At 35.9% G+C, this 27,713-nt stretch overlaps 1 long non-coding RNA gene across 1 annotated transcript in view; it reads left to right on the plus strand.

Moving 5' to 3' along the window:
• LOC123528724 (uncharacterized) overlaps positions 1 to 24,903 on the plus strand; it is a 33,010-nt gene extending 8,107 nt beyond the window's left edge. The window contains exons 2-3 of the long non-coding RNA XR_006682020.2: positions 6,748 to 6,797; positions 24,663 to 24,903. This is a non-coding gene — a long non-coding RNA (uncharacterized LOC123528724). The remainder of the gene's footprint in view (positions 1 to 6,747; positions 6,798 to 24,662) is intronic.
• The last annotated feature ends 2,810 nt before the right edge of the window (positions 24,904 to 27,713 follow it).

The raw sequence follows: 27,713 nt of genomic DNA on the forward strand, positions 1-27,713 counted from the left end.
TTTGTTCTGATTAAATGAGCCCAGATAAAATGCCACTCTAAATCTTGTTTGAACCTGGCTGTAAAATATAAGAATTATTTTTGGTATATCATAAAGCTTGGAGGAAAAAATATACACCGAATGTTTTATTTAGTTTCTGAATTTATTGATCTGAATCTATTCTACTTTATTTGAAAATGATTCTAGCATAATCTACTCATAGTTGATTGAAATCAGCTTGTTTTTTCAGATGCTAAATGTAGTTTTTCCTAACTCTCCATATAGTTTGTCTAAAGTTCCTGGTAGTTTTCCAAAGTGTGGTTATAGTTTGTCTAAAGTTCCTGGTAGTTTTCCAAAGTGTGGTTATAGTTTGTCTAAAGTTCCAGGTAGTTTTCAAAAGTCTGCTCATAGTTTATCTAAAGGTCTGGGTAGTTTTCCAAAGTCTGCTTATAGTTTGTCTTAAGTTCCAGGTAGTTTTCCAAAGTCTCCTTATAGTTTGTCTAAGGTTCCAGGTAGTTTTCCAAAGTCTGCTCATAGTTTGTCTGAAGGTCTGGGTAGTTTTCCAAAGTCTGCTTATAGTTTGTCTAAAGGTCTGGATAGTTTTCTAAAGTCTGCTTATAGTTTGTCTAAAGTTTCAGGTAGTTTTCCAAAGTCTGCTCATAGTTTGTCTAAAGGTCTGGGTAGTTTTCCAAAGTCTGCTTATAGTTTGTCTAAAGTTTCAGGTAGTTTTCCAAAGTCTGCTCATAGTTTGTCTGAAGGTCTGGGTAGTTTTCCAAAGTCTGCTCATAGTTTGTCTAAAGGTCTGGATAGTTTTCTAAAGTCTGCTTATAGTTTGTCTAAAGTTTCAGGTAGTTTTCCAAAGTCTGCTTATAGTTTGTCTAAGGTTCCAGGTAGTTTTCCAAAGTCTGCTCATAGTTTGTCTGAAGGTCTGGGTAGTTTTCCAAAGTCTGCTTATAGTTTGTCTAAAGTTTCAGGTAGTTTTCCAAAGTCTGCTTATAGTTTGTCTAAAATTCCAGGCTGTTCATAGTTTGTCTAAAGTTCCAGACTGCTTATTGTTTGTCTAAAGTTCCAGGTAGTTTTCCAAAGTCTCCTTATAGTTTGTCTAAAGTTCAAGGTAGTTTTCCAAAGTCTGCTCATAGTTTGTCTGAAGGTCTGGGTAGTTTTCCAAAGTCTGCTTATACTTTGTCTAAAGTTTCAGGTAGTTTTCCAAAGTCCACTCATAGTTTATCTAAAGGTCTGGGTAGTTTTCCAAAGTCTGCTTTTACTTTGTCTAAAGTTTCAGGTAGTTTTCCAGAGTCTGCTTATAGTTTGTCTAAAGTTCCAGGTAGTTTACCAAAGTCTGCTTATAGTTTGTCTAAAGTTTCAGGTAGTTTTCCAGAGTCTGCTTATAGTTTGTCTAAAATTCCAGGCTGCTCATAGTTTGTCTAAAGTTCCAGGCTGCTTATAGTTTGTCTAAAGTTTCAGGTAGTTTTCCAAAGTCTGCTTACAGTTTGTCTAAAGTTTCAGGCTGCTCATAAGTGTGTCTAAAGTTCCAGGCTGGTTATAGTTTGTCTAAAGTTCCAGGTAGTTTTCCAAAGTCTGCTTATAGTTTGTCTAAAGGTCTGGGTTGTTTTCCAAAGTCTGCTTATAGTTTGTCTAAAGGTCTGTGTTGTTTTCCAAAGTCTGCTTATAGTTTGTCTGAAGTTCCAGGTAGTTTTCCAAAGTCTGCTTATAGTTTGTCTAAAGTTCCAGGTAGTTTTCCAAAGTCTGCTTATAGTTTGTCTAAAGGTCTGGGTTGTTTTCCAAAGTCTGCTTATAGTTTGTCTGAAGTTCCAGGTAGTTTTCCAAAGTCTGCTTATAGTTTGTCTAAAGGTCTGGGTAGTTTTCCAAAGTCTGCTCATAGTTTGTTTGAAGGTCTGGGTAGTTTTCCAAAGTCTGCTTATAGTTGTCTAAAGTTTCAGGTAGTTTTCCAAAGTCTGCTCATAGTTTATCTAAAGGTCTGGGTAGTTTTCCAAAGTCTGCTCATAGTTTATCTAAAGGTCTGGGTAGTTTTCCAAAGTCTGCTTATAGTTTGTCTAAAGTTTCAGGTAGTTTTCCAAAGTCTGCTCATAGTTTATCTAAAGGTCTGGGTAGTTTTACAAAGTCTGCTTATAGTTTGTCTAAAGTTTCAGGTAGTTTTCCAAAGTCCGCTCATAGTTTATCTAAAGGTCTGGGTAGTTTTCCAAAGTCTGCTTTTAGTTTGTCTGAAGTTTCAGGTAGTTTTCCGGAGTCTGCTTATAGTTTGTCTAAAGTTCCAGGTAGTTTACCAAAGTCTGCTTATAGTTTGTCTAAAGTTTCAGGTAGTTTTCCAGAGTCTGCTTATAGTTTGTCTAAAGTTCCAGGTAGTTTACCAAAGTCTGCTCATAGTTTGTCTAAAGGTCTGGGTAGTTTTCCAAAGTCTGCTTATAGTTTGTCTAAAGTTTCAGGTAGTTTTCCAAAGTCTGCTCATAGTTTGTCTAAAGGTCTGGGTAGTTTTCCAAAGTCTGCTTATAGTTTGTCTAAAGGTCTGGGTTGTTTTCCAAAGTCTGCTCATAGTTTGTCTAAAGGTCTGGGTAGTTTTCCAAAGTCTGCTTATAGTTTGTCTAAAGGTCTGGGTAGTTTTCCAAAGTCTGCTCATAGTTTGTCTAAAGGTCTGGGTAGTTTTCCAAAGTCTGCTTATACTTTGTCTAAAGTTTCAGGTAGTTTTCCAAAGTCTGCTTATATAGCTTGTTTAAAGTTCCAGGTTGCTCATAGTTTGTCTGAAGTTCCGGGTAGTTTTCCAAAGTCTGCTTATAGTTTGTCTAATGTTCCTGATACTGTGAAATCATTTTTGTTCATGGGGTGGGCTAATATTTGTAGATTTCATGGTTGCCTTGACACATGAATTAAAATCCCAATGAACAGTTAACCCTTCATTCAATTTTGCATACCCCACACAGGTAGAAATTGTGTTGTTTTCTGCTACGCAGTTGGTATCTAAATTTCATTAAAGAAACTGTATTGCTTTTATCCAAAATGTTGGTTAAAATCAGATATTTAAGGCACTGTCCTCAAGATCATACAACAACAAAAAATGGAAATTTGTTAGATATATGAGAAAAATTATTGCCGTGAAACTTAGTTAATGACATATTATAATTTATGGAAACACATAAGAGTGTGAGATGCTTTTACTATTTTTCTCCATTCAAAATTGAAATACATTTGTAACGGGGTACTGGAGGTAAACTGCCTAATTTTAAGGCTTCAGATTTAACGTTACCATTAGTACATATTCCTCCATGAAGTACGTATTCCACCATGGTGTATTGGTCAAAACTGCAGGAAAATGTTTATTGCCGCAGCCACTTAATTAAGATTCCCCACTCCAGCATGTTTTTTTCCCCATTTATTTTGCATTTTTAAGGTAGTTTAGATACAAAAATTCATGTTCTAATGTTCACAGTATGACCAAACTTCAATTTTATAGAAAGATCATTTTTAGCCAAAATCTGGAGGTCTATGACACATTTATTATGCCCCCCTTCAAAGAAGGAGGGGTATATTGTTTTGCAGATGTCAGTCGGTCGGTCGGAATGTAGACCAATCCGTTTCCGGATGATAACTCAAGAACGCTTGGGCCTAGGATCACGAAAGTTGATAGGGAGGTTGGTCATCACCTGTAGATGACCCTTGAGGTCAGTATGTTAAAGGTCAAGGTCACAGTGACCCTGAATAGTAAAACGGTTTCCAGATGATAACTCAAGAACACTTGGGCCTAGGATCATGAAAGTTGATAGGAAGTTGGTAATGACCAGCAGATGACCCCTATTGATTTTGAGGTCAGTATGTTAAAGGTCAAGATCACAGTGACCCTGAATAGTAAAATGGTTTCCGGATGATAACTCAAGAACGCTTAGGCCTAGGGTCACGAAAGTTGATAAGGAGGTTGGTCATGACCAGCAGATGACCCCTATTGATTTTGAGGTCAGTAGGTCAAAGGTCAAGGTCACAGTGACCAGGAACAGTAAAATGGTTTCCAGGCAATAACTCAAGAACGCTTGGGTCTAGTGTCAGGAAAATTGATTATTAGGTTGGCCATGGCCAGCAGATGTTCCCTATTGATTTTGAGGTCATTAGGTCAGAGGTCAAGGTCACATTGGCCAGGAAGAGTGAAACGGTTTCTGATCTTCTTGTCCAAAACCATAGGGCCTAGGGCTTTGATATTTGGTATGTAGCAAAATCTAGTGGTCCTTGACTAAGATTGTTCAGATAATTTCTCTGGGGTCAAATATGCCCCCACCCGGGTGGTCACATGGTTTATATAGACTTATATAGGGAAAAATATATACATATATATGACCTACTAGTGACCTACTTTCACATTTTTGAAGGTACAGGCTTCAAGTTTGGACCACATGCATAGTTTTTTGTTCAAAAATAAAATTTGACCCTGATTTTGACCTAGTGACCTACTTTCACATTTCTCAAGCTACAGCCTTCAAATTTAAACCACAAGCATAGTTTTGTGTACTGAAATGAACTTTGATCTTGAGATTGACCTAGTGACCTACTTTCGCATTTCTCAAGGTACAGGCTTCAAATTTGGACCACTTGCATAGTTTTGTGTTCTGAAATAAAATTTGACTTTGATTTTGACCTATTGACCTACTTTCACATTTCTCAAGCTACAGCCTTCAAATTTGAACCACATGCATAGTTTTATGTACCGAAATGAACTTTGATCTTGAGATTGACCTAGTGACCTACTTTCACATTTCTGAAGCTACAGGCTTCAAATTTGGACCGCATGCATATTTTTGTGTTCTGAATTGAAATTTGACATTGATTTTTAGCTCGACTATTCGAAGAATAAGTAGAGCTATCCTACTCACCACGGCGTCGGCGTCGGCGTCGGTGTCGGCGTCGGCGACGGCGTCGGCGTCACACCTTGGTTAAGTTTTTCGTACCAGTCCACATTTTGACAAAGTCTTTTGAGATAAAGCTTTGAAACTTTCAACACTTGTTTACCATCATCATGGCCAGTTATAGGCAAGAGCACATAACTCCATCAAGGATTTTGGCTGAATTATGGCCCCTTTTGACTTAGAAATCATGGTTAAGTTTTTCGTACCAGTTCATATTTTGACAAAGTCTTTAAAGATAAAGCTTTGAAACTTTCAACACTTGTTTACCATCACCATGGCCAGTTATAGGCAAGAGTACATAACTCCATCAGGGATTTTGGCTGAATTATGGCCCCTTTCGACTTAGAAATCTTGGTTAAGTTTTTCGTACCAGTTCATATTTAGTCAAAGTCTTTTGAGATTAAGCGTTGAAACTTTCAACACTTGTTTACCATCACCATGTCCAGTTATAGGCAAGAGCACATAACTCCATTAAGGATTTTGGCTGAATTATGGCCCTTTTTGACTTAGAAATCTGGGTTAATATTTCGTACCAGTTCATATTTTGACAAAGTCTTTTGAGATAAAGCTTTGAAACTTTCAACACCTGTTTACCATCACCATGTCCAGTTATAGGCAAGAGTACATAACTCCATCAAGGATTTTGGCTGAATTATGGCCCCTTTTGACTTAGAAATCTTGGTTAAGTTTTTCGTACCAGTTCATATTTTTTGTAAAGTGTTTGACATATGGCTTTGAAACTTTTATCACTTGTTTAGTATAATAGTCTCTATCTGTAGGAAAGAGAACGTAACTCTGTCATCTATTTTGGCTGAATTATGGTCCTTTTTGGACTTTGAAATTGGTTCTGTTTTCATACAAGTCCATGTTTTGTCAAAACTATTTGACATATGGCTTTTAAACTTCGAACACTTGTTTATCATTATGATTTCCATCTGTAGGCAAGAGTACATAACTATTTTGACTGAATTATGGCCCTTTTTGGACTTTAAAATTGGATCATATAGCCATTTAGTGCAAGACTTATCGAAATCAAAGTAATACAGGAACATTGTTTGTCTCATCTATTTATTTCTTTTGTCTGAATATCCGTGGAAATATTTTGACCCCATTCTTCAATCAATTCTTCGAATAGTCGAGCCCGCTGTCATCAGACAGCTCTTGTTACCTATTACCTACTTCCACATTTCTCAAGCTACAACCTCCAAATCTGAAGCACATGCATAGTTCTGTCTACCAAAATGAACTTTGACCTTGAAATTGATCTAGTGACCTGCCTTCACATTTCTCAAGCCGCAGCTTTCAAATTTGGACCACATACACATTGTTTTGTACCAAAATTAAATTTGACCTTGATTTTGACCTTGAGCTAGTCTTGAAATTTGGAACATTCAAAAATGGCTCAGTGGATGGCGCCAAGATCACTCTGTAATCTCTTGTTAGGTACATAGGTTAAAGGTCTAGGTCAGATTAAACCAGAATGGTAGAACTTTTGTTTACAGTGAGCATATAATTTCTGTTCCTTGTGTAATTACTGAATGCATCAAGGGGGGCATTTCGTGTTCGACGAGCTCTTCTTTTCCTTTGCTTTTTTAACATTTGAAAGGGCAGTTTAATTAATAAAACTGTTTTATATTAAATATGAAAATCTTCTTTTACTGTGTATTTTTGGAATTTTTGAACTTCTAAATTAATTTATTTAGCCAGAATATCCTTTTCGTAAGGTCATAAATTATTCAATTGATTTTAAAAGTGATAGTAATAGGAATTTCATTTCTTTGTTTGTGTTTAATTGATGTGATTTATATTATTTAATTGGTCATCATACAAGTCTCAGATTTTTCCCATTTTCCTTTTCTTTCAGGAATTATGCCAATGTAAGAAGATTAAGAAGTAATTAGACTCAATAAAAATGTAAGTATTTTGTCAGTGTTAATCATGGAATACCTCACTAGTTGTCTGCTGAGATGATAATGATGCACACATTACGTATGACCTCTGCAAAGGCAAATCACTCTGTGCATACAAGCATTTTCATGTGGCAAATTCAGCCATTTCTTAACATCTAATATGCTAAATTTTTCTGTGAACAAATAGGTTGATCAAAATTCATTAGAAGAAAACATTTTGAGCCTTTACTAACAAAATCTTGTTGTCTTAGAATTCTATAAGCAACCAGGAATTCAAGATTTTCTAATTTCTTATGAGCTCACATTTTTAGTTCACCTTAGCTCACCAGAGCACAAAGTGCTCAAGGTGAGCTTTTGTGACTGCCCTGTGTCCGTCGTCAGTCATCTGTCATCAGTCGTCCATCGCCAGTCGTCCATCGTCGTTAACAATTTGACTGTTAACACTCTAGAGGTCACAATTTTGGCCCAATCTTAATGAAACTTGGTCAGAATGTTACCCTCAATAAAATCTAGGACAAGTTCGATATTAGGTCATCTGGGGTCAAAAACTAGGTCACCAGGTCAAATCAAAGGAAAAGCTTATTAACACTCTAGAGGCCACACTTATGACCCTATCTTCATGAAACTTGGTCAGAATGTTTGTCTTGATGACCTCTAGGCCAGGTTTGAACCTGGGTCATGTTGGTTCAAAAACTAGGTCACTCGGTCAAATCAAAGAAAAAGCTTGTTAACACTCTAGAGGCAACATTTATGACCTTATCTTCATGAAACTTGGTCAGAATTTTTATCTTGATGATTCCTAGGCCAAGGATGAATCTGGGTCATTTCGGGTCAAAAACTAGGTCATTAAGCCAGATCAAAGGAAAATCTTGTTAACACTCTAGAGACCACATTTAAAGTTTGAAACCCATGAGAATTAGTCAAAATGTTTGTCTTGATGACCTCTAGGTCATATTTGAATCTAGGTCATGTGGGGTCAAAAACTAGGTCACCAGGTCAATTTAAAGGAAAAGCTTGTTAACACTCTAGAGGCCACATTTATGACCCTATCATCATGAAACTTGGTCAGAATGTTTATCTTCATGATCTTTAGGCCAAGTTTGAATCTGGGTCATGTCAGGTCAAAAACTAGGCCACTAGGCCAGATCAAAGGAAAATCTTGTTAACACTCTAGAGACCGCATTTTAAGTTTGAAACCCATGAGAATTAGTCAGAATGTTTGTCTTGATGACCTCTAGGTCAAGTTCGAATCTGGGTCATGTAGGGTCAAAAACTAGGTCACTCAGTTTAAAGAAAAAGCTTGTTAACACTCTAGAGGGCACATTTATGACCCTATCGTCATGAAACTTGGTCAGAATGTTTATCTTCATGATCTTTCGACCAGGTTTGAGTCTGGGTCATTTGGGGTCAAAAACTAGGTCACGCAGTCAAATTAAAGGAAAAGCTTGTTAACACTCTAGAAGCCACATTTATGATGCAATCTTCATGAAACAGAATGTTTATCTTGATGTCCTCTAGGCCAAGTTCGAAACTTGGTCCTATGGGGTCAAAAACTAGGTCACCTGGACAAATCAAAGGAAAAGCCTGTTAACACTCTAGGGGCCACATTCAGTCTTCATAAAACTTGGTCAGAATGTTTGGTATCATGAAGTCTTGTATAATTTCGACTCTGGGTCATGTAGGGTCAAAAACTAGGTCACTTTGTAAAATCAAAGGAAAAGCTTGTTTATACTCTAGAGGCCACCTTTTTGCTCCAATCTTTACAAAACTTTGTCAGAATGTTTGTTTTCATCAAATGATGGACAAGTTTTAAACTGGGTCATGTGGGGTCAAAAACTAGGTCACTAGGTCAAAAACTAGGTTACTAGGCCAAATCGAAGAAAATAACACTAGAGGTCACATTTTTGCTCCAATCTTCATGAAACTTGGTCAGAATGTTTATCTCCTTGAAAACTCAGACAAGTTTGAAACTGGGTCATGTGGTTTCAAAAACTGGGTCAATAGGTCAAACATGTTTGTTATGGTGTGTTACTCTGGTGAGCGACCTAGGGCCATCATGGCCCTCTTGTTTGTTTTTAGCTCACCTGAACACAAAGTGCTCTGGGTGAGCTATTGTGATCACTCACTGTCTGGCGTCTGTCTGGCAACACTTTCCTTTAAACAACATCTCCTCTGAAACCATTTGTTGGATTTGATGGAAGTTGATGAAACTTGGCCTGGATGTTCCTTGGGTGGTCTTCTTCCAAAGATGTTCAAATGGTTCCACTTGGTTGTACATAGGGGCCAACAGGGCTAAACATAGAAAAATCTTTAAACAACATCTCCTAAACGGCTGCTCTGATTTTGAAATAATTTCATACATTGTCAAATGGGCCTTATGTAACCCTCTACCAAGATTGTTCAAATTATCCAGATTCATTAAAAAACATGGCAACCAGGGGACATGGTCACTTTTTCCTGTAGAAAAGTTGCCATTTAACCTAGATTGTGCTGGTGTGACTCCAAACTTGACTATATTGATCTCACTCTAATTTAAAACCAGCACGGCAGCAATTTCAAAATGGCAGTAATTTTTATAAATAGCATTAAATGACCAAATGAACTAAAAATTGCTTTTGTAAAAAAGCGCATGTCTCCCCCAATGCAAAATCCTATAGGCAAGAAGTCAATAGGGGTAAGGAGCGAAAGTCAAAGAAACACTGATGGTTTGCTGCAATAGGGATCATCTACTTGGCATGTCCAGTCATCCTGCTAAATTTCAACACTCTTAGCCTAGTGGTTCTCAAGTCACTGTTTAGGCTCCTGTAACCTTGACCTTTGATCGAGTGACCTCAAAATAAATAGGGGTCATCTACTCTGTATGTCCAATCATCCTATTAAGTTTCAACATTCTAGGTCAAGTGGTTCTCAAGTTATTTTCCAGAAATGATTTTACAAGACCAGGCCCCTGTGACATTGACCTTTAATAGACTGACCCCAAAACCAATAGGGTTCATCTACTCTGCATGTTCAATCATCCTACGAAGTTTCAACATTCTGGGTCAAGTGGTTCTCAAGTTATTGATCAGAGATTGTTTTCCATGTTCAGGCTCCTGTGACCTTGACCTTTAACAGAGTGACCCCAAAATCAAAAGGGGTCATCTACTCTGCATGTTCAGTCATCCTATGAAGTTTCAAAATTCTGGATCAAGAGGTTCTCAAGTTATTGATCGGAAACGGTTATCAATGTTCAGGCCCCTGTGACCTTGACCTTTAACAGAGTGACCCCAAAATGGATAGGGGTCATCTACCCTAGATGACCAATCATCCTATTAAGTTTCAACATTCTGGGTCAAGTGGTTCTCAAGTTACTGACTGGAAAGTGTTTTCAATGTTCAGGCCCCTGTGACCTTGACCTTTAACGGAGTGATCCCAAAATCAATAAGGGCCATCTGCTCTACATGTACAATCATCCTACGAAGTTTCAACATTCTGGGTCAAGTGGTACTCAAGTTATTGATCGGAAATGGTTTTCAATGTTCAGGCCCCTGTGACCTTGACCTTTGACGGAGTGACCCCAAAATCAATAGGGGTCATCTACTCTACATGTACAATCATCCTACGAAGTTTCAACATTCTGGGTCAAGTGGTACTCAAGTTATTGATCGGAAATGGTTTTCAATGTTCAGGCCCCTGTGTCCTTGACCTTTGACAGAGTGACCCCTAAAACAATAGGGGTCATCTACTCTACATTATTAATCATGCTATGAAGTTTCAACGTTCTGGGTCAAGTGGTTCTCCAGTTATTGATCGGAAATAGTTTTTAGCTTGACTATTCGAAGAATAAGTAGAGCTATCCTACTCACCACGGCGTCGGCGTCACACCTTGGTTAAGTTTTTCGTACCTGTCCACATTTTGACAAAGTCTTTTGAGATAAAGCTTTGAAACTTTCAACACTTGTTTACTATCATCATGGCCAGTTATAGGCAAGAGCACATAACTCCATCAAGGATTTTGGCTGAATTATGGCCCCTTTTAACTTAGAAATCATGGTTAAGTTTTTCGTACCAGTTCATATTTTGACAAAGTCTTTTAAGATAAAGCTTTGAAACTTTCAACACTTGTTTACCATCACCATGGCCAGTTATAGGCAAGAGTACATAACTCCATCAGCGATTTTGGCTGAATAATGGCCACTTTCGACTTAGAAATCTTGGTTAATATTTTGTACCAGTTCATATTTTGACAAAGTCTTTTGAGATAAAGCTTTGAAACTTTCAACACCTGTTTACCATCACCATGTCCAGTTATAGGCAAGAGTACATAACTCCATCAAGGATTTTGGCTGAATTATGGCCCCTTTTGACTTAGAAATCTTGGTTAAGTTTTTCGTACCAGTTCATATTTTTTGTAAAGTGTTTGACATATGGCTTTGAAACTTTTATCACTTGTTTAGTATCATAGTCTCTATCTGTAGGAAAGAGAAAATAGTGCTGTCATCTATTTTGGCTGAATTATGGCCCTTTTTGGACTTTGAAATTTGTTCTGTTTTCATACAAGTCCATGTTTTGTCAAAACTATTTGACATATGGCTTTTAAACTTTGAACACTTGTTTATCATTATGATTTCCATCTGTAGGCAGGAGTACATAACTATTTTGACTGAATTATGGCCCTTTTTGGACTTTGAAATTGCCTCATATATTGCCATTTAGTGCAAGACTTATCGAAATCAAAGTAATACAGGAACATTGTTTGTCTAATCTATTTATTTCTTTTGTCTCAATATCTGCGGAAATATTTTAACCCCATTCTTCAATCAATTCTTTGAATAGTCAAGCGCGCTGTCATCAGACAGCTCTTGTTAATGTTCAGGCCCCTGTGACCTTGACCTTTGACGGAGTGACCCCAAAATCAATAGGGGTCATTTACTCTACATGACCAATCATCCTATGAAGTTTCAACATTCGTGGTCAAGTGGTTCTCTAGTTATTGATCGGAAATGGTTTTCAATGTTCAGGCCCCTGTGACCTTGACCTTTGATGGAGTGACCCAAAAAACAATAGGGGCTGTCTACTCCAGCAGCCCTACAACCCTATGAAGTTTGAAGGTTCCAGGTCAAATGGTTCTCCAGTTATTGCTCGGAAATGAAGTGTGACGTACGGACGGACGGAAGGATGGATGGACGGACAGGGCAAAAACAATATGTCTCCCCCAGAGGGGGGGAGACATAATTATCTCCTTAAAAATATGCCTGTTTTTATGTTGTTTGCAAGAACCATTTACCATTCATGTACAGAATGAAACAGCATGAAAAAAAGAGTGTTTTGGTGTAATTACTAAAGACTAAATGTCTCTGAGTTCTGCTCAATTATTGATGAAGTTACAGACTTTTCTAACTTACCAATCAAGTACACTTCTGGCACAGATTCTCTTTAATCACTTCTCAGGAAATCTGTAAAACTTCAGTTTTTGAAAGCCTCCCTGCTGGATTTAAGTTTCTTCTGCTGTGGAAAAGTGTTTTATAGTTTTAATTTAAGAAAATGAACATTGTCTTCTAATTATTTTTGTCAAGTGACATCTTAAATGTCTTCTGAAACACAGTATGCAGGCAGTTGTGAAGGAAATTGGCAATAAAGTTTCCTACTCTTGGCCTGCTGTTTATTTTAAAATGCAGCCACCCGCTGAATATGTTCTCATCAATTGTGAACATTATGTTACCAGAAATACTGGGAGATGAATTTTATTTTAGATGATATAGACAGAATACATTAGTTTGAAGACTGTTTGTAAGTGATATGCATGTTCTAAATTCTGTTTTCACTTATATTTAGACTGTCCTCACCATTTTCCAATATTTTCTTTAGGTCCTAAGACTATGAGTCTGTATTTAGAAACCAGTCCCATATCTCAGACTAGCTGCTAGCATTTGATTAGTTGATAATGTCTCTCAGCTCAAACTTGAAATTGACCAATGGCAGGACAACTTTCTGAGATAGGTCTCAAATCTCAGTTTAGATCTTGAGTTCCCTCAGGTAAGTATGGATAGAAGCCAATGAGCAAGACAGTTTTCCTTTCAGAGGTGTCCATGCTTTTGGCCATGCAGTTAGAATAACAATTTCTTTGGGTAAAGAATAAGAGGTTGCTTCAACTCAAGTGGCAGAAGGTTTTTGGGAAATCTGTAAAACTTTTTTTTTAAGTTTCACATAAAAAGGTACAATAATTGCTGCAAAGTTTTAGTTTATTGCCCACAAAATGTGAGTCATCAGCTTGGGAAAAAACTTTTTTTGTGTGACTTCCTGGCACACACAGATGTTGCAAATTTTCCAAAACATTGCTAATAAGAAGTGGTCATTTTTATTTTTAACACAAATTAGAGACAATTAGCACAGACTTAAGAATGTTTAATTACTAATAGAGGGAACATATTTTACTAGGATATCAGTCAGGATTGAAAGAGAATTCTTCAGTTTGAAAAAAAGTCTAGTTCTATATTTCAATCAAAATAATTTAAATACTAAAAATCTGAACCATATAATTATGTAGAATGATGATCTTTTTGGACATGAACTTGCTAATGCATATTTTGTGAAATAAATCTCTGTGGAGGACTATATTTTGTGGATTTCATGGTTGAGTGAATCCATGAAATTAAATCCTTAGAACAAACAAAATTCCCGTAAAAGTTGAATTTCACAAATTCAGATCTTCACAAAATAACCTCAAAAATGTAATGCCCACAAAATTAAATGATTCTACAGTACTTCAGTAATGGGAAATACACCTAGTTAGGATTTCCTGTTTTAGTACTTTTTCCTTTAAGTAATTGGCAATTAGGGGAAGTACTTGTAGCCTGAAAGACTTCACTGGTGTGATTGAAATATGCAGCTTTTAGTTGTGAATGTTTGTTGAGAACATTTGGATATGAATATGTTACTGCATCTCATTATATTAAACATTATGGTACTTTAGACTTTCCCTAAGAAGGCTGCCAAATAAAATGCCTGACTTTTTGTCATAGATAGTCTAAGGACTTACAATGCCTTTTCTGTACCTAATATTTCTGTAATTGACTACTGTTTCTAATATACCTTGTTCTCAAGAAATATCAGGAAATATTTCAAATTTGCTTTCAAATTATTTCTAGCAGAGTTGCCATTTTCAGAGTCATGATTTACTACTAGTGGTCTACAGAGCAGACTAACTGCTGTATAAATCAAATGTTTATTGTTCCATAAATATGTTCGTTTTCTAGGATTTTTTTAGTTAAAAGTTTAGCTATACAGGTCTTGATTTCTGTTCTATGTTACTTATCTCACTTGTGAACTTCTGACTTCTCTGTCATACTTCAAAGAAGAGGTGGGTATATTGTTTTGCTCATTGTTTAGCTGTCTGTTGGTCTCTCGGTTGGTTGGTACACCATTTGGTTTCCAATCAATAACTAGAGGAGAATGCTTGGTCCTCGGATTGTCAAATATAGGATGATTCATAGAAGAACCCAATTGTTTTAAGAGTCAGTAGGTCAAACTTCACTGTCACAGTGACCTTGAGACTGAAACTGGTTTCCACTCAAAAACTTAGGAAAATAGGATCTATAGGCCAAAGGTCAAGATCACATTAAACTTCAGCTGGAAAATTTCTTCCCCTCAGTAACTAAATAATGCTTCATAGGATGATTGTCTTTAGATGACCCCTATTATTTTATGGTGAGTAGGTCAAAGGCCAAGGTCATGTGAATGAAAATGATTTCCACTTAATAACTATAGAACATTTGTGCCTGCTGCTGTTTTACTTCATTGGTAACAGTTGGCTCCTGATGACCTCTAATAAATTTGGGGTCAATAGGTTTAAGGTCACAGTGACCCTTAACCTGATTTTTTTACTGGAGTGGCAGGATTGGGGGACAGGGGCAATATATACTATAAATAACGGAGGATTATTTCCTGTGGTCAGGAAGTTGTTTTGGGGGTCAGTACCATGAGAGGGTAACTGTCCTTTGGATTGAAAACATTTCTAATTACCCTTGGGTCTGTGGCCATCAAACTTCATAGGCTGATTGCTTGTAGTCTATACTTTGAGGTAATTTGGTTAAAGGTCAATGTTGATGCATACAGAATTAGATACCCGCTGATATGTCTTTATGATCTCCAAACTCAGTTTTATAGAATTTTAATGACAGATTAGAAAACAAATATTTTCAATTTCCAATCCATCCTCATTTAAAACACTTCCACATCTGCAGACTTCAGGTTCATTTGTCATTTTGAACATAATTTTGCTTTCAGACAAGAGTTGGTCATAAATAATATGTCTAACATACAAGGCGGCCTTCCTGAGGCTTGTTCTGCATCTATCACTGATGTAAAGGGGTTCTTTCTGTTTAATGGGTTCCATAAAGACCCATAAAACATGTCCGCTAGACATGTAAGCTATAAAACTGTATGCTTAACTGGGATATCCATGGATAAACTTTCGATGATTAATTAGATTAGAACTGAAAATCAGGATAAATGAGTTTTATCAGTCTTTTGATAATTCTTTGATTTCTTAGTTTGTGAAAGCATCCAGAGATTTGTGGAGCCAAAATTGCAGACAAAAGTGACTTTTTTTTATTTAATTAGTAGTGCATTAAAATCTCATAAAATGCAAGGAATCATCACCAGTGGTGTAAGTCAGTAAAGAGATCTGACAGCCAAGTGGGTAAAATCTAGAGGTTCTACTCTAGCCAGCTGAGATTATATTCCTTTACCTTTAGAGATTGAAAGTTACAATATGACATTAGTTGTGATTATTACAGAGCTTGAAAGTGACAATATGACATTGCAGCAGAGATTGAATGTTACAATATATGATATTGCAGTGATTGAAAGTTACAATATGACACTGCAGAGATTGAATGTTACAATATGACATTGCAGCGATTGAAGGTTACAATATGACATTGCAGAGATTGAATGTTACAATATGACATTGCAGAGATTGAAGGTTACAATATGACATTGCAGAGATTGAATGTTACAATATGACATTGCAGAGATTGGAGGGTACAATATGACATTGCAGAGATTGAAGGTTACAATATGACACTGCAGAGATTGAAGGTTACAATATGACACTGCAGAGATTGAAGGTTACAATATGACATTGCAGAGATTGAATGTTACAATATGACACTGCAGAGATTGAATGTTACAATATGACACTGCAGAGATTGAATGTTACAGTATGACATTGCAAAGATCGAAGGTTACAGTATGACACTGCAGAGATCGAAGGTTACAATATGACACTGCAGAGAATGAAGGTTACAGTATGACATTGCAGAGATCGAAGGTTACAATATGACACTGCAGAGATTGAATGTTACAATATGACATTGCAGAGATTGAAGGTTACAATATGACATTGCAGAGATTGAATGTTACAATTTGACACTGCAGAGATTGAATGTTACAATATGACACTGCAGAGATTGAAGGTTACAATATGACACTGCAGAGATTGAAGGTTACAATATGACACTGCAGAGATTGAAGGTTACAATATGACACTGCAGAGATTGAAGGTTACAATATGACATTGCAGAGATTGAAGGTTACAATATGACACTGCAGAGATTGAAGGTTACAATATGACATTGCAAAGACTGGAGATTACAATATGACATTGCAGAGATCGAAGGTTACAATATGACAGTTGCAGAGATTGAATGTTACAATATGACATTGCAGAAATTGAAGGTTACAATATGACATTGCAGAGATTGAAGGTTACAATATGACATTGCAAAGACTGGAGGTTACAATATGACAATTGCATAGAGTGAAGGTTACAATATGACATTGTTACAATATGACATTGCAGACATTAAAGGTTAAAATATGACATTGCAGAGATTGAATGTTACAATTTGACATGGCAAAGATTGAAGGTTACAATATGACATTGCAGAGATTGAAGGTTACAATATGACATTGCAAAGATTGAAGGTTACAATATGACATTGCAGAGATTGAAGGTTACAATATAGTCAGAGTTACATGATGACAATTATTTTACATTATGACATTAGTTGTGATTATTACAGGGCTCAAAGATTTCAGGGCATGAGGTTGCAGTATGAAATTTGTTGCAAATACCACATGACTTGAAAGTAGCATTATGACATTAATTGTAATTATGACTGCTTTTTTAAGTCACTGATCCATAGTTAAAAATGTTGTGTGCTTGGTATACATTTAAACACTGGTTTGCTGGGCACAAGTCAAAACTTGAAGGAATGAAATCTGAAAATATATTCATGGTTTTATGTAATAAAGAAGTTATTGATTGGCTTACTGGGCAATAGGGCCTCATTTTGAATTATTGAATGACATATTTCAAGTTTTGTAGGATTATTGCCTGTGATTAGGTTATTAGGAGATGACTCCTTTTGTGATTGGGGTCAGTTACTTCAGACCCTTGGCAATTTCATAGTTTTGACTACAGACCTGCAAGTGATTCTGTAAGTGAATTCTGAATATTAGCCCTAAAGTGAAAAAAAAAAAAACACTTAGAATTCTTATTGGTATTTGTAAGCTCAGATTCCAGAAAATATATATTTATTATCACAACTCTGTAACTTTTAAATTACCAATTAAGAATGAAACCTTTTGATAAATTTGTCTATAGGAAAAAGAAATATTTCAAGATATTGGTTTTGCTTTTATCTTGTGGTTAAGAGTGCCCAGGACTATTTAGCCTGGCTTTGACAGATGTATATTTCAGGGAGATATCTGCCATGCTTGTCACATAGTAGATTGTCTCCACATAAATGGCTCGAAAAACTCATTAGACCTAGCAGCTAAAAACTCATTTAATACTGGAAATTATCTTCATTCCTTAGAATCTGTGATTTATCTCCGATAATGATTTATTCTGGGCATGATTTATCTGAATAAAGAGAAACACAGTTTTTGTAATGACCCTACCCACTGAGAGCATTTGCCACTATTTATTTAAGGCTGAACATTTGGCAGCTTCTGACCAAGCATGAAGTGGCCAATGATACAACCTTTGACTTCTTGAAAGATTTCCAGAAAATGAATTCCTTACTTTATGTGATCTGTGAAATTCTGTGTTTGTTTAGGGTCTAGCTAATGAATTGTCTGCAGATCTTTGTCTTCTGCTTGGAGAAGCAGTGTGTCAGATTGACAGAGAAACTCTGGGAATAGTGTAAGGATTGGCAGTGATTGTTCAGTTTGTCAGCTTTGTTACTTTGTAAGGGTTGATATTTAAAGATTAAAAGCATCACATGTACAGTAGAAACTTGGTTGTAATCTGGAACTTGCTTATCTTGAAATTCTGGCTATTGCTGTGAAAAGTCCTTTTTAATGGATGTAATTTCACTCAAATAGAAGTCAAGTTCAGCATTCCATGACTTCATTTGAACATGATAAAGCATAACTTAATAAATCTTCATACTTTGAAAATTCCTCCTTGGTGTTGTGGGCTTAGGTTTTGGTCTATGTACCTTTTTGAATGCAGAAATTTTGTTTGGAGTGGTTCTAATACCAGTCCAGGTGTTGAGGTAGTGAACCTATGACAACTGGTAATTTCCCCTTAATTGCATTTTCTCTGTATTTGATTTCAGTATTCTCAGGTTGCTCATCTGATCTTCATTTATGACCCAAGAATGCAGAAATAAGACAAGAATGTGAAATGGCAGACATTGCAGATTGTCATTATGAGGTCACAACCTGAACTTTTTCTTTTTGGTAATGATGTACTTGAGAGTTATGGTCACAGTTATCAATAAGGGATTTTCATCCAAAAGGTGGTTTCCAGTTTATAGGATTCACATACTGTCACTAGGCTTGGTGTATAGCAAACTTAAAAGCATTGAACAGTGTTTGGGGTAACTGTTACTGAAAATTGAAAATTGATTTCAACTCAATAACCCTAAATAGGATTGAGATATTGCAATGGAACTTTGTATGTAGGTAGCTTAATAGCTCTGAAAGGATGGAGATATTTTTGTGGCCGCTTCAGTTAATGTCATTGTTACCAAAAATACAAAATGTTTGAAGAAAAAAAAAGTTTTCAGGCAGTTTTCACATCTCTTGTTACTGAATATCATGGCGAATTATCAGCAACCTTTTGTCTTCTGCTTTTACAAGTTGAAAAGAAACTTTCTAAAAATAGAGGCATGACTGACTGTCTGCTCAAGTACATTTGCACTCCTGTAAAAAACTGAATCTGTCACTAGAGACTTGTGCATAATATCTCAAATTTTAATTATTCATAGGGGTCAGCAGACAATGGCTTCTCATTTGTTTTGGCAGTCTGTTGTCCTTAAAACAGACAGAGTTTCAAAGGAAAAAAGAGCGTCCAGGCTACCAAGTCTTATTGACGACCTTTGATTACTTACTGAGAGACTTTTACAAGAGTTATGACCCTTGACGACCTTGAAGACATATTAAGTAGATTTTTTTAAAAAGAATTTTTAAAATGAATTTGAATGTTGGCATGATAGCAACTTGTGAACATACACAAAAAAGTCATATTATTTGGACTTTCATATCTGATTAATTTTAGCTCATCTATTTGAATTTTTTCAAACATCTAGCAGAGTTGTTCACCCTTTCTTTGTCATCGGCATCCATATTACAAAAGTTTTGCATGTAAGCAGGTTTTTCTGAAAGTACAGGGACAAATGTTTTCAACCTTCATACAGAGCAGAGATGCACTTATTTTATGCACTTTGTCTCTTTAATATTAGTTTTTCTGGAGTTATGCCCCTGTTGTGGACTTTATTTATTTTTCTTTCAAGCATTTTCAGGAGGCATGTGTCATACAATTGTGACATCTTTCTTCTTCTGATTCTGTTAAAGCTTCCATGCTGTAAAGATTTTGATGTTTTGATGGATTCACTGTTTTACTTAATTGCATCTGCACACATGTTTGCAATAGAATTTTTTCAGAATGTTTACTGGTGAATTGAATATCAGATGATGGAATTAATGTACAGTAAAATGTATCTGTACTTGATATAAACTGTACCATTATTTGATTTCTTGGGACTGAAATTTCATGCTTTTGGCCCAAGCACTCAAAAAATTACTTGAGGTTATGTGGATTTGTGGATTTCATAGTATGGGAATGGTATTTATTTGTTTGGATTTTAATGTGTGGATTGCCACAGCCACAGAATCCATGAAAATAAGTCCCAAACAAGGAATGTATTGATAGAAAATCTTAAAATTCTTTGTTCATTGTCCAGGAACTGTGAGTTGTATTTGATATAACTAAGACTTTTTACATGCGACAGAAGCACACAAACTGCCATTTTTATTTTTATTTTTTTTCGGAAGGTCAAAATTTCATGCAAAGAAGAGTAAAAATGATTTTTAAATGTTACTATGGTAACCATTCAGTTTATTTACGTTTATAAGCTGCTGAAGAAACAAAAGTCATGCAAATAACACGTTGATGCCGTGTGAAAACTTCGAGACAGATTGTTACATCGTATTTATGCCTGATTATGAGTGCGTTTTTGCGAACAAGTCAACACTTTCTGTACAAGTTTTTATTTTTCATTACTGTTCGAGAATTCTTCTCATAAAATTGTGAAACAAATCTGACAAATTTTCACACAAACATGCGCCATTGTTTGCACATCTTGATTGCCTCATAACTAAACCATTGCAAAATTAGTTTTGGGGTCGCAGGGGCCTCCGGCAATAGAAGAATTCAAATATTTGTCAACTAAACAATACAACATTACTGGAAAGCACTCTTGATTGGGAAGGGAGGCTGATTTATTGGGGATCAAATGGATTTGTAGAGATTTTTGTTAGAGATTTTAGCTTCCTTAAATTTGGATTAAATCATGGCTAAACCTCTGTAAATCAATCCTGATTTTGTTTTCCTTTTGTTCAGTTCAAGGAATTAGGAACATCCTGTTATTAGAAATAGATTTACATGTCAGTTAATGCTGTGAAATACTGCATTTTACTTTTGATATGAATGTCATTTAAATGTACTTATGTGACTATTTTTTCTCAAATGTCGGACTACTTTTTTCCTCTAAATGTCAGTTACTAAGAAGAGTTACACTTTTATGCAGATGACTCCCAACTCTATCTATCGTTTAAACCAGTTGACCAAGCATCAAATGCAGCCACAATCACACGAGTTGAACAATGCCTAAAAGAAATCATCTGGTGGATGAATTCAAACATGTTAAAATTGAATGCAGACAAAACTGAAGTAATTCTTTTTTCGAGTCAAAAACACTCCAAACATGTTGAAAATCTAGAACTGAAAGTTGGCAAATCGAGCATAAGACCATCAAAAACTGTTCAAAACCTTGGTGCTACGCTTGATTCGAACATGCACATGGACCATCATGTTAATTCTGTGACTTGAACATGCTACGGCCAAATACGACACGTTGGTCATATTCGACCATATTTGACAACTGAAGCCACAAAAAGCCTGATATACTCGCTTGTGACCTCACGATTAGATTACTGCAATGCTCTTTTGTACGGCATGCCAAAAGCAACAACGAGCAAACTGCAAAATGTCCAAAACACAGCTGCATGTCTTATTACGAAAACAACCCATTTTGAACATATAACACCAATCCTTAAAGATCTTCATTGGCTTCAAATACAAGATAGAATCAAATACAAAATTCTCATTCAAACATTCAAGGCCTTGCATGGACAGTCGCCGGTGTATATGAGAGACTTACTGGAGGTGTACGTGCCAACTAGAAATCTGAGGTCAGCAAATGCAGCAACAACCCTTGTGCCACAAAAAAGTCGACTGGTTACCTACGGGGATAGAAGTTTCAGGGTTGCCGCTGCAAACTATGGAACTCTCTCCCTGACAATCTCAGAAAAGATTCATCACTTAATTCATTCAAAAGAGCTCTCAAAACCTTGCAATTTTTATAAGCTTATACCATGTGACTGTTTTCTTTCAAAACTTGCATGTTATTTTTGTAATACAGAACTACAGCAAGTCACTTGTTGCTGACGAAGATCTCTTGACTGTACAATTCATCATGTAATTAACTAAATTGACAATCCATCTTTTATTTCATCATGGCATATTTTAAGGGTTATGACGTGTATGTGTGTGTTTTTCGCAAGACTTGAGTTTCACTTGAAATGTGTGGTATTTCTATCTAAAACAGTACATGATGGCATCATTTACGGAGGTTGAACACTATATGCAGCCCGTCTGGGCGTACAGATGTTTAAAGCACTGGTATTGGCAATAGGGTAAACGACCTCGGGGGTGGGGGGTGCGGTCATGGCTGTTTGTTACATAAGCTGTAATATTATCATTGTTCATTTATGATATTGTTGTAAACTATTATTTTTATGCCCCGAAGGGAGGCATATGTTTTTGAACCGTCTGTCAGTTTGTCGGTCTGTCAGTCTGTCCGCAATTTTCGAGTCCGGTCCATATCTTTGTCATCGATGGATGGATTTTCAAATAACTTGGCATGAATGTGTACCACAGTAAGACGACGTGTCGCGCGAAAGACCAGGTCCGTAGTCAAGGTCAAGGTCACACTTAGACGTTAAGTCATTTTTCATGATAGTTGGCGTGTCGGTCCATTCTTTGTCATCCATGGATGGATTTCAAATAACTTGGCATGAATGTGTACCACAGTAAGACGAGTGTCGCGTGCAAGACCCAGGTCCGTAGCTCAAAGGTCAAGGTCACACTTAGACGTTAAGGTCATTTTTCATGATAGTGCATTCGTGTCCGGTCCATATCTTGTAATCATGGATGGATTTTCAATACTTGGCATAAATGTGTACCACAGTAAGACGACGTGTCGTGCGCAAGACCCAGGTCGTAGCTCAAGGTCAAGGTCAAACTTAGACATTAAAGGTCATATTTCAACATAGTGCATTGATGGGTGTGTCCGGTCCATACTTTGGTCATTCATGCTTGGATTTTAAAAATATTGGGCATGGATGGTACCACAGTAAGAGACGTGTCGTGCGCAAGATCCAGGTCCGTAGGTCAAAGGTCCTAAACTCTAACATTGGCCATAACTATTCATTCAAAGTGCCATCGGGGGCATGTGTCATTCTATGGAGACAGCTCTTGTTTATTATTATGTACAACGCCATTGAAAATATCATTTATAAAAAAGGTGTTTAATCAAATTGTTCAGTTTCAGTTTTGTGGTTGCATATGTCATGTTTTGTTATTTTCCTACATATCTGCGATGTGTCACATGTTTAATTGTAAAGCGCCTTTGAATGTATATTACATATGAAAAGGGCGCTCAACAAATCTGGTATAATAAAAAGAGTAGTGTCAGTTTGAAGTTGATATTCCTTTCTTTGCATCAAGCATCTAGAATATAACAAATATGAAATTGTGAAAGTGTCTGCCAATAGTTCATACTACTTTTCTCAAACACTACACCTAACTGCTTAGACTAGCTCCTAGACTATGATATATCTTTTTACTTTTTTATGATTGAATGTAGTGAACTGAGTCAGTCTATATCCTATGTCCAATATCATAATAATAATTTCAACATCATCTCTAAAATAGATTGGCTTTTGTCTCTATGAAATTGAATTTGTCAAAAAAGGGAAAAATATAGAAATATAGTTATTATCAATTATTATCAGTCTAGTGGCTAGTCTACTAACTGCTCTTTTGTGGAAAAACTGTGCAGATAACATACAGACTTCCAATCAATTTTACAGTGTTACTATGTGACATTTTATTATGAATTTTAAGCTCTACACGCATACAATTAATTTATATATTTAGTAGAGTTAAATCTATTTGGTGAGGATTTTCTATATTTGAAGATTTAATGAAAGATAGCCATTGGATATCTTTAAAGAAAAATGCATACTCACCCTCCCCCCCAATCATAAATTTGCAAGTATCAGCTAGGATCTCTGTACCGTTCTGGTCAGCTGACTGTTCAGCCTGCAAAAATGTTTGGTATGTACCAGACACTTCTTCAAAAATAATTCCAGAAAAATGTTCATCCAATTAGAAAGATTCAGTATCATTTTTTAGATGAACCATATGATTTTTGCCATCTGAGAAACAGATGTTTGAAAGATTTAGAATCCTGGGAAGGGATTAGATGGAGTTATTATAATGTTAATTTTGGGAAAATCAGCTTGGAAAAACATTAATTTTATGTGCTACTGTATAATATTGCAAATAAAGTGAAGAAAATAGTTAATGTTTTATAAATAGGTTGCTGCTAATTGAATATAAAGCTGACCTTAATTAATGAAATTCATGTTATTAAAGAGTCAGTTCAAAATAATTAGTTCATTACACGTTTCTTTTATTATTATACTTTAAAGAGGTGTGTCTGTCAGTGTACATCAAATTGTAAAAGGAAATTAACAGTTAGCCTTACATTTTGAGAAAAAAATTCTAAGAACATCAAATCATAGAAAGAAAGGGTTGTTTCATATGAAAATTGAACAGCATTTGAAACATGTATATTACGTCAGTTTACTGGTGTTTACATTTAATTCTGGAAAAGGACTGCATAAATTGGCCTCACTTTTGGACAGTTCAGCACCTTTAAAAACTCACAATTTTCGAAAAACTGTTACATAATTATATTGGTTTTGATGCATTTGCAATAATGTCCCAAAGCTGAAATTTCACATAACTAGGTTGAATGTAGTGATCAGCAATTGTTTATTTTTATTTCTTTACAAATGGCATTTATTGTTAAAGGGGGACAACTTTTTGAGAATATTTTAAGTATTCACCATAAGGGACAGTACTGTAGAACATGTAATGGTCAGATAGATTATTGGTAAAGATGTTGTTTGTTTAAATCAAATATTTATTAAAAGAGAGCATTATTTGTAATATTTACAGTTGAGGTCCAGTGGTAACACTGTCCGTGTATGAGTACACATCCAGGAATTGTGATTCTGATCCGCCTGCTCATCCATCAGACATTGGAATAAAAGTCCTGTGTATGGGTGCTGCCTGGCATACTAAAGACTCAGGGAAACTTCTAGAATTGGAGCATCTTCTGTATCTTGCGCTGTCCTCCCACTAGAATTACTAACAGTCGCCCATACCTATGGCAACCATGATCAATTTATATCCAGCGGATTGTAAATCAGCATTCTTAATTTTTGTAGTAAATTACTTTTTATACGCTTGAAGGGATGTATTATGTTATGACGCTGGTGTCCATCTGTCTGTCTGTCCGTTAGCAATTTCCTGTCCACTGTGTAACTCTTGAACCCCTTGAAGGATTTCGAAGAAACTTGGCACAAATGTTAACCACATAGAGACGACATGCAGAGTGCATGTTCTTGATGGCTTACTTCAAGGTCAAGGTCACAATTATGGGTCAACGGTCATATGACTTTGTTTCGTATCTGCTCTGTAACTCTTGAACTACTAGAAGGATTTTAAAGATATTTGGCAGGTCCGTCTGTCCGTCCATTCATTAGTCTGTTAGCAATTTTGTGTCCGCTCTGTAACTCTTGAACTCCTTGAAGGATTTTGAAGAAACTTGACACAAATTTTCATCACATCAAGACGACATGCAGAGCGCATGTTCTTGATGGCTCACTTCAAGGCTAAGGTCACACTTAAGGGTCAAAGGTCATATGACCTTGTTTCGTGTCCGCTCTGTGCTTGAAGGATTTTAAAGAAACTTACAGAATGCACGCATGCAATGTTTCCAAAGTAAAAGAAAAACTCATATGCTTGGCAAAATATCCACGCTAGGGTGATTATTTGTCAACAAAATCCACCATATTTACCCGATAGACGCAACCACGGAAAGACACTATTTACGTCCTACCCACTGTGATAATTAGAAAAAAAAAATTGTCTAAAATTATTTTTTCTTGAAATATTGTGGAAAGCAACTCACTTAAGTATTTTCCCCCAAAGTGTCTTGGAATGTGTTTTAGACATTCTTATGCAAATAAAAATGATGGAATTTTTTTTTCTAAGTGCCGTCAATTTTTCATTACTAAATAATTACTTTAGGCTACTATGTTGGTAAATTGAAATCAACGTCGTTACGAAAAAATGCCTTTGTTCACAAGTTCAATAATTTGTAATTTATGGTGTGCGGGAATAGCCATTGGCAGGAGTTGACTTCTCGATATTGGGGTGACAGTGTATGATAAATCAGGGGATGATTATTATAAACATCATACAAATTACGGGTTTTTCTCTCTCCCCGACATGATAGATTAAGATGGCGGACTGTTTTCTATGATTGTATCCTGTTTTCCATATTCGGTAGAAATTGGAGACTCCTAAATTTACTTCAAAATGAAAAAAATGGGATTATTTGACTTGCATCATAATAATTTCTAATTGCCAATTACAAGAATTTCTTTCAGTTTGACAAAATGTATTATTCTGTCAAAGTTTTAATCTTAGTAAATTTTTGCATCAGGAGACTCAGTTATAGACTAGCCACTAGACTGATAATTAAGATATTTCTATGATATTTTTTCGTTTTTCTTGTGTTCATAAAGACAAAAGCCAGTCATTCTAGATTTTCTAGGATGATGTTAAAATAATTGGATATGTCAGTTACCAAATAAAAAAAAGAAAAATCTATCAGCTGCGAGCAATCCTAACTCAGTTACAATTCAACTAAACTTAAAGCATATCCTATTGATGTCTAGTTAATCCTCAGGTCCAATCTTGTTCATCGATGGATGGATCATTCAAATCAACTTGTCATATGATGTACCATTTACAGTAAATGATCAATAGCAGTGCGCACAAGATCAGGTCCGTAGTTCAAATGTCAAGTCATTTCTACTAGACTGTTAAAGATAGTGCATATTCTGTTTCCGATCATATCTTTATCGATGGATATTTTAATAACTTGCTTTTGAATGTGTACAAGATAAGACGTGTCACACACACATACCAGGTCAAGTTAGCTAAAGGCATTAGTCAACTTAGACGTTAAAATCAATTCATGTATGCATAAGGCATTCTATACTTTTTCAGATATTTTAAATAACTATCATGAATGTGTACGACAGTAAGAAGTGTCCGCGAAACCCGTTAGGCCAAAGTCTAATAACATCTGGATACTATCTACAAAGTGCTTGTGCGATGTGTATTAGGAGCTTTTATTTGCTTATGACAAGGTTGTTCGACGATGTCAAAAGTGTTTCAGTCTTAAGTCTACTAAGTAGGATATGTAAATTTAGTCAGGATTGTTTGTTGTAAGGTGATACTCTTTTCAAAATATTTCTTGTTGGACCTAATTTCTATCATATTTTACTTTTATACAGACCATTTCTCTTGTAACTTAGGGCATGAAAATTGTATAATAAAGAATAAAATCATATCCTCTCTACCATTTTAAGAAAAATTTGAATGATAATCTAGCACTTGATTAAATTAATTGTAAAAAATTTTACTGAACAAAATTAAACAAATTATCTGGTTATGAGTGACTATCATTTTCAGAGACAGCCCCTGAAATGTTGTTACCAGACAAATTTTCAGCCTAGAATATTTCAGAAATTTTATACATGAGATATTAATTACTAAGATAGGACATCCTTCTGATGTTATTATCACCTAGAGGAGAGATTAGCTGGACTCCCCACTGGGCATGCATGACTATCAATAACAAGGACCTCTAGGGTCAGATAGGGGTGTCCGGGTCAAATAACAACACTGGTAATTAGCGGCTAATGGCCGAAAATTGTGGACATTCCTCATAAAGATCCCTGTATGAGGGTAGGTGTTATAAGATCATACAACATAACTTTTAGCCTCAGTTTTGGATTTCCTGCAGCTCCTAACTGTTCAGTTCCTCTTTTATGTGTTGTCTAGGGGTCTGTTTCTTCCAACATACAGAAATGTGAGTAAATCTGTTTTCTTTGTTTAATTTTCTCAAGTATTAATGAAGATAAATGATTT

This window comes from Mercenaria mercenaria, chromosome 13 (assembly GCF_021730395.1).
Source record: "Mercenaria mercenaria strain notata chromosome 13, MADL_Memer_1, whole genome shotgun sequence".
Taxonomy (NCBI): Eukaryota; Metazoa; Mollusca; class Bivalvia; order Venerida; family Veneridae; genus Mercenaria; species Mercenaria mercenaria.